An 8,876-nucleotide genomic window follows, 5' to 3' on the forward strand; every position below is an offset into this window, starting at 1 on the left:
ATCTACAACTGTAGACAACCGTCAAATTTTAATAGAATTCAGAACAACTCCCACTGGAGGAATTATTGCTCCAACTATGTCTCCAACAATGCTAGAAACTGATTCTCTCTTTTGTCTCTTTGGTTGTAACTCAGTCATTTTAGGAAATTTAATCAAGTCATCAAGTTGGTATTTTTTCGGGAAGAATATTCACAAATAACAAGTGCCATACCATCCTTTAGGAAGACAGTAATATGCATTTTTCCCACAAATGTAATAAATACCAGGCACTGGCGGATCCTCACCATTCAGCATAAATGTCCACTTGTACTCAAACAAAAACACATGTCTACATTCACTTGTTCCCACAAATATTTTATCAACCCTAGTTTGTGGCCTATATATACAAAGCTTTCCTACGTGTTGTGCATCTAAAGTTAGTCTCCCTTGTTTAGTAATGTCAGTACATGCATAGTCAATCCCAGGTCTACGTGGAACTAATCCCTTAGTTCTCCCCTTAATAACCTTCATTGTCCTTCTATTTTCTTCCGTATATTCTAAAAAGGTATTTTCTAAAGGTGAAAGTAAACAGGTTAAATTATTATCTTTATGAACGTAAACGGTCCCAAATGTAAATGTAGGCTCAAAGAAATCCCTCATTATTACTGTTATTGTCCTTAGCTACCTTATTAAGATCCCTAATTATAGGAACAAAGGAAAACACTACACCAAAATTTGAGTAGAAATACTGGAAATACTTCTGGTTATAAAATCTTGTTAGTAAAAGACTACAACTTATGCCATACATTAATGGCAGACTGTGATAGGCTATTCCCTCCTCAACAGAGGCTGAAATCTGTGTGCAAACATAACAATCTCTTGCATCCATTCTGTCAACATACTCATGCAAGAAGCTATAGAAGACATTAGAAGAAAGTTCTCCCTGTAGTATTTTGTATCTATTTTAAATCTATCTATTGCTGAAAGGGTAGGTGCTAATTCTGAAGATGTTGTTTCTACAGCTATGGTATGGTTGGCTCCATTATCAGACAGTCACACCCACAATCAATAACAAACATACAACTGCACAAACAATCACCAAACCAATACCCATATATTTACTGCATCTATTTTTAGTGTTCTGCTGGTTGTGGTTACCCATGGTCTGTAAAGAATCAGAAAGTAGAAACATAAACAAACATATGGATATGCAGCAAAAATCAAAGCTTAAACAAAAACAAACAAAAAAATATGCGCCACTGGGGGAGCTGGGGCCCACGGGAGGTGTTGTAGTGTCCTTACCCGATCTCTTTTACTAATTGTGGCAATAATGCCGGAAGAATCCTCTGCCTTATAATACGTGCCTTGAGAAAGCCCTGGCGTACCCGCAGTATGGGGCGAAACACGTGTTGGCTGCAACTCTGCTGAACGTTGAAACTCAATTCTTTGGAACATTATATATCTTTCTCAGCCTGAAACACCTTTGCTTTCATTCCTTTTGGAACACACCATTTATCTGCAACCATTACGTGACAATTGTGAGGCTGAAAAATATTCTTTGTTGACTTTTTAATTTCTAACACTTTAAAATAAAAGTGTGCTGAACTGGAATTAAGTGACTTATTGCATATTTTGCGCTCTGAATTAGAAGTTACTTCATCTGTGGGATCTTACCATTTAGTAATACAAAAAAATATTTCAAGTCGTCAATCTTCAGTTTTCAATCTTTAATCCCTCCTTATTTTATTGTATTTTTTTTTTTTAATATTCACAGCTTCATTCACACAGGACCCTTTTTGTCAAAAATTGGTAAAGTTGTCAAATTCAGTTTAGCAGCTTGTCAAAATCAGGTTATCAAAGTCTTTTCAAAAAATATTTTCAACAGAGTCTCTTTCATTTACTTTTCAAAATCACAATGTTCCCAACAAATTTCCATCAATTTTCTTCATGTGCCAAAATATAGACCCGTAATGAATCAAAACAAAAATTCAAACATTTTTCTTGTCACTCCCAATCTTCAACCATCACTTGATTCACAACTGCTCAGATCTTCATTTCTGGTGGTATCAACTTCTTCCTGAAATGTTGGCACCAGATTTGTCTTCTTTGTCTTTGAACTTGTTCCTGGCCTGTTGTCACCTTTCAGAGGTTTTCTTTTTAATGTTCTTTTCAGTATTGGACACAAGTTATTTTCCTTTGACGTTCCTGCAACTGGTTCAGGAGGAGTCAAATCCTTTTGGCTCAGATCTGCCTCAACTACTTTCCTACTGGGGGCAGTCACTTGTTCAGTCTTGCTTTTCAGACCATTTGCTTCTGATGACACCCTCCTCTGAACAGGTTCTCTCTGGACCGGTTCTTTTACTGTTTCATTTGTAGACGTCTCATCCTCATCTTCCAGGATTCCTTCCACATAGTCTGTCACAGGAGTGGGCAAGTCAACTGGAGTATGTTTAGGCTCTGTCTCCAGCTCACTTCTTTTGTCTTGCCATGGAATACGTCTGGGTGGTGGTAATCTCAACCGCTCCTCTTCTTGTTCTGTTGGACGATTCACCTTCTGAGTGTGGCTTACGTGGATCCAGTTCAGAAGTCCAGTACACTTCACAGCTGTGGTAATGATCAATACCATCTGGTAAAGACCCTTCCATGGAGGTTCTAACATGATTTTCTCATGTGCTTTCGAATCACAACCCAATCACCTGCTTTCAGGTTGTGTCCTTGACCGTGGGGCGGTTGCAGTGTGGTAGCTTTCACCTGATGAGAGAAAGAGCGAACCACATCAGCTAGACCTTTGCAGTAGTTCAATACCATGTCATCTGTAATGATCACAAGAGCATTTGCAGGTACAGCTGGCAATCTCAATGCTCTTCCTATGAAGATTTCATGGGGCGACAATCCTTTTGTCTTATCAGCGGTGCTTCTCATTGACATTAGAACCAACGGCAAAGCATCTGGCATTTTTGCTTCAAAGTACCATTCATTTGTTATATAAGTCCTGAGGCTTCTGGGCGGTAACTACAATGAAGCTTCGGCTCAATGTTTAAAGCTGAACATAGCAACTTAATCATATCATTGTTGAAGTGGCTTCTCCTATCTGATTCTAAAGAGACCGGAAAACCAAAATGTGGAATTAACTCCCTAAGCAGTAACTTTGCTTAGGGAGTTCTCCTTGTAGGGTAAGCTTCAATCCAATGAATAAAAATGCACACACAATCAGCAACATATATTTCAAACCAGCACACACAGGCATCTCAATGAAATCCATTTGCATTCTGTTGAATGGTCCTCCAGCCATGCCAATATGTCCCATATTGACGACTGACCCTTTGTCCACGTTCAACTGCTGGCAACCTGTTTAAATTTTGGATTGAACCAAAACTGCTTGAACAGCCTGACCATGGCATCCCTTCCCACATGAGCCTGACCATGATAGTATCTGGCCATCTGAGTCAGTAGACTGTTGGGCAGTACTACCTTCCCTTCTCCCGAGACCCACACATCGTCGTCCTTTTGGACGCATTTCATTTTTATCCAGTCCCTGCGTTTTTCTTTTGAGACATTATCCTGAAGAGCTTTTAACTCCTCCTAAGTGTCAATAACATGCATTACATAATTCGTACAGATCTCATAATTTTCAGGCAACAATTCCCATTCTCCTTTGTAGGATATGCCCTTCAAGGCACAAAACTTTGTGACTTGATCCGCATATGCATTACCCATTGACACGTAATCCTGTGATCACTGATGTACACTGCATTTCACCACAGCAATCTTTTCATGCATTTGAACCACTTTTAACAACTCATGTATTCTTTCACCTTTTCTTATTGGTGAGCCAGAAGAGGTCAGGAAACCTCTCTGTGACCACAATTGGCCAAAGCCGCGCACAATGCCTAATCCATATTGGCTATCTGTGTAAATAGTGACTTTCAGTTGAAATGTGGCATGCTCTAGTAAGAGCCACCAGTTCCACCACTTGTGCAGAAAACACTCCTTGAAGCCATGAAGCTTCTAGTATGCCAGCGATAGTGCACACTACGTATCCTGCTCTCAATGTACCCACATTATCTCTCAGGCAGTAACCATCAACAAAGATAATTTGGTCATTCTCTTCCAGGCAAGTATCTCTAATGTCCGCTCTGGGTTTTCGGCATAATTCTGTAATTTCCAGACAGTCATGTTCACTGTCATCCAATTTATCAATATTTACATTTTCATTTGGAAGTAAAGTTGCTGTGTTAAGCACTGTACATCTCTTAATAGTTACATTAGGTGATCCCAGGATTAATGATTCGTACCTGGTCAACCTAGAGCTGATCAGATAGTGGGTTTTAGACCTAGTAAGCAAAATCTCAATTGAATGGGGAACCATTATTGTAAGGGGATAACCCATTACTATGCTCTCGCTCTGAGCGAGGCTCTGCTCAGCTGCTGAAATGGACTGCAAACAACCTGGTAAAGCTGCTGCGTCCGGATCCAGAGTGGCTGAAAAATATGCCACTGGGCAATTCACACCGCCATGAGTTTGAGTCAGAACAGACAAAGAACACGCATCACGTTCATGACAAAACAACAGAAAAGGTTTTGTGTAATCAGGGATTCCCAATGCTGGAGCTTGGCACAAACTCTCTTACAAATCACTAAGGGCCAAATGTACAAAGATCCGGTATTGTGACTCGCAATTTGCGAGTCGCAATACCGGATGTACAACAGTGTACTTTACACTGTTTGTGATTCCCAATGGGGTTGCAAATGACCTACCGCATGAATATTCATGTGGTAGGTCGCAATTTGCAACCCCTTTGGAAATGGACGCCCACAGAGGGATGGTGGCCTGCTGGAGACCCACCCTCCCCTACATATTGATGTGTGTAATATGCTATGGACATTGTATTACAGAGTCCTCTCATTATGATTGTTGAATATGCTTTGTATATAAAAAAAAATCTATCGCTATTGAAAAAAATGAATTAAAAAGATTCAAGCAAAAAAACAACAGTAGAGCCTATTTAAGAACTTAAAACAAAAGAGATATCTGCTGTCCTCATGAAGAGGCACTGAAAAGAATACCTGACATAGGTCCATCACAGTGAACCATTCAGAATCGTATGGGATCTGAAACATAATCACAGCTGGATTTGGCACTACTGGTTGACCACTACGTCATTTATTTTTCTCAAATCTTGCACAAGTCGAATTTTCCCACAGGGGTTGCACAGTCCCATTATTGGTGAATTATAAGGGCTGCTCAACACTTCTTTTTTTTTAATTCCTTTCTCCACAAACTCTCCTGTTAACGGTTTCACACCCTCAATTGCATCTTTTGCCATCGGGTATTGCGGAGTCTGGGGGAAAACTGCATTTGGCTTAACTGCGACTCTGACTGGCTCAGCTCCTTTTATCAACCCAGTGTCCTTTACTGAAAGATCCCAAACCTTAGTCATTACACTTTTATGTGAATCAGCAGGAAGGTCTTTCACTGCAAAAACTGGAAAGAAACTAATCAAAGGAGCTTCTTCATTCACTGGCTCATCGAAACTGATCAAAGGAAATTTTTCGGTCACTGACTCATTGTTAACAGTAAGTATGGGGTCTTCTTCATCATCACTGTTTGTTTGAATTTCAATGCCTTCATCTGTACAGGTAATTAAACATCTTGTTTTGCACAATAAATCCCTTCCCAGTAAGGATACTGGACTTGAATCACAAACAACAAATTTGTGCAAACCCTTAAAATTGCCAATTTTAACTAAGACTGGTTCCGTAATTGGGTTAGTCAAATACTGATTAGCAACCTCTACAATCTGGACTGTCTTTCCTGATAAGGGCAGGTCTGAAACCTCTGCACATCTCACTGTTGAGTGTGTAGCTCCAGTGTCAATGAAAAATTAGACTTTGTGACCTTTCACCTTTCCCTTAACATAAGGACCTTTCTCATCCACTTCTAAAGAAGGAGCCATCACATACTCTTCCTCATCTGAACTTTCAGACACCCAGGCATCATTTATTTCATCCTCACTATATAGCTGAAATTGTTGTACAGTATTATTACTCTGATTCACTCTTTGACCTGTGACCGTCTGAGAAAGCGTCACCTGCTGCTGATCCATATGGGCTTGTGGTATCTGAATCTGCTGTCTAGACATTTGAATTTATTGTCCAGGCACCATTTGCACCTGTGGCTGCATCTGCTGTTACTGGAGCATTTGTACTTGTAATGGCTGTACGGTTTGCATGGGCTGTAACAGTTGGAAACCCTGCATCGGATTTACATTATTCTGAAAATTTTGATTTCTCATTCTCGGGCCTCACATTTTGAAAGGAATTGACATCATTCACTTGCTGAACAACATCTCCCTGATTTACCATCAGACACTCCCGTTTCCAATGCCCGATTCCCCCACAAGCGCGACAAGGGAACATTCTCTTTCCTTGTGGCTCTCCTTGTATCATTACTGTGTTCAAATCCGGACCACGATTAACACTTCCCATTCCACCACGACCTCTACCTCTGCCTACATTTTGAAACAGCATGTTTCCCTGCTGCTGCTGGGGCTTAAAACTTCCCTGAATCCCTGTTTGTGCAGACTTGATCTGCATCACCATCGCTTTTTCTTTCAACTTTTTCTGTTTCAATTCAATCTCATCACTACAGTATTTTGCATACTGCAGCACCTCATCAGTCGGCTTGGCTTGCCAACAAATCAAATGATTCTTAATCATCTGACTAATTTCTGGTCTGAGTCCCTCAACAAATCTGAACACAAAGTGAATCATGTCTTTTGGCTCAATTGTTTCTGTACCACTGTAATGTTTGAATGCTTTTAACAATCTCTCATAGTATGCATGAATTGATTCTTTCGCTTCTGAGCTGTTCTGTCTGTGCGCTGCCAATCAATGTTCTTGGGCAAAATTCTCGTTTTTAGAAACTCAATGACTTTTTTAGTAAGCTTTCAATACTTCAGGGGATGGTGCACCTGTTGCCGGATCTCTTGGTGGCTCACTTGTTGGCCAATCTACACTCCTTTTGAATTCAATTCATAAGTCTGCTGGAACAACTATCTCTAAAAGAGTATTCAAATCCTCCCACAGGCATTTAGCAAGTTTCACAAACCTGTCTGTTTGCTGATACCATTCTACTGGTTTCTCCCTCAGCCTAGGATAATCATTTGTAAATGACAAAATGTCACTCCTACTCCAGGGGACATGTACAAAATTCCCTGAAATAAAAGCTGTTACCAATGAAAGCCTAGTACAGTTGATATAGTAGAAGCAGCTTGTGAAGTATTCAGCTTCTCTAACCATTTGTTTAATTGCTAAGCTGTCAAACCCTGCAATGAGATATTATGAGGCTGAGTACCAGGTAGCTGTTGTACAGTTAAACTCGGAGGTTGGGGTGTCAGTAATTTCATGTTGGTGCCAATGTGCGACCCTATTTCAGTATTCGAAGGAGCTCCTAAAGGGCTCAGGTCTAACAATGACCCTGTTCCATCAAAAGTCTGTCCCACAGGTGAGACTATCCTGGTATTTTCACTGATTCCTCCTCCCACCAAACTATGATTTAAAATCCCCTGACCAGTTGTGCCATTGTTACCCTGGGCAAACAACGGTATGATTGGACCAATGGTAACAGGTACAGACACATCATTTGGACTTCGTCTAGCAGTTGCATTTTTGGACTGCATTACACCTGTGTTCTGGCTCATTAATACAGACATATATGTGTATCTGTTATAGGAGTGTACTTTGGAATTGCTTGTGGCTGCATTTGAGGCAGTAATTGTGGAGTTGGCTCTGTCTGAACCAACATTGGTTTCTGGTAAACCTGTCCTATGGCACTATTAGATTGGCTGTCACATCTATAATAGTCACATCTGGGTACATCCTAGGAACACTAGGTGGTGGCAACTGGCTCTGTACTGGAGACACAGTCGGCAGATTGAACCTGCTCTGCATTGGTACTTGCTCTAGAGGACTAGTCTGTATTGAGCTCTGCAACACGTTAGGATTAACTTGTATGGAACTCTCATTTATATTAGGGTTACTCTGTACTAGACTCTGTTGCATGTCAACCGGTGTCAGTGCAGAGGGGTTTACACTAATACTTGGACCCTCTTGTGCCACATATGGTGGCAGACGATTTCTCAACAACTGTAAAATAAACTCATCATCGTCTGATTCTTCATCAGGAGTTAGAGACTTCTTAGTCTCTTTCGATTTCTGCTCTTTATCCGAAGATAAACTCCCTTTCGATTTCTTAGAAGCTTTCTTTGCTTCTTTCTCACTGTCTTCTGAAATCACAGGAAACATCCTAATACCGTGTAAGGTATTTAATCTCCATTGTCTCTGATCATTATCCCACCTAGCTTCTGTTAGTGTCTTCTCTGCTCTTCTAATTTTTCTCTCAAACCTCAATCCTTGTTGATGTCTAGCTACTAGCTCCCAGATTGCTAATGCTTCGAACTGAGCTGGCCTTGGCAGAGGTTTTAAACTATACATTACATGCCTCAAATTTTCTAAAATTCTCAAATTAAAAGTTCCATATTCAGGAAACGCTAAGCTTCCTTCCGTTCCTGTAATTTAGCACCAATGCTTTAACCAAAGGCATGCTCCGGTACCTTTCTCTTCAATTACGATATATGCCAGTGTTCCCTTCTGGCGGACAAATTTCTCCTACCCTAGCTGGAATATATTAATCTCATCTAAGAACACTTTTTAAAGATTTGAAGAACTTCATTTTCACAAATATATGTCAAAACTTAATAATCAGGAAGTGAGTTTTAATCCTACAATCCTCTTAGTCTATCTTCTTAACCAACTGCGGTTCACGTTGTCTACCAATCCGTGTGTGACCCTTCTCACTAACCGACCTATTCCAGCGTGACACAAAATGACCTCAC

This window comes from Pleurodeles waltl, chromosome 1_2 (genome assembly GCF_031143425.1).
Source record: "Pleurodeles waltl isolate 20211129_DDA chromosome 1_2, aPleWal1.hap1.20221129, whole genome shotgun sequence".
NCBI lineage: Eukaryota > Metazoa > Chordata > Amphibia > Caudata > Salamandridae > Pleurodeles > Pleurodeles waltl.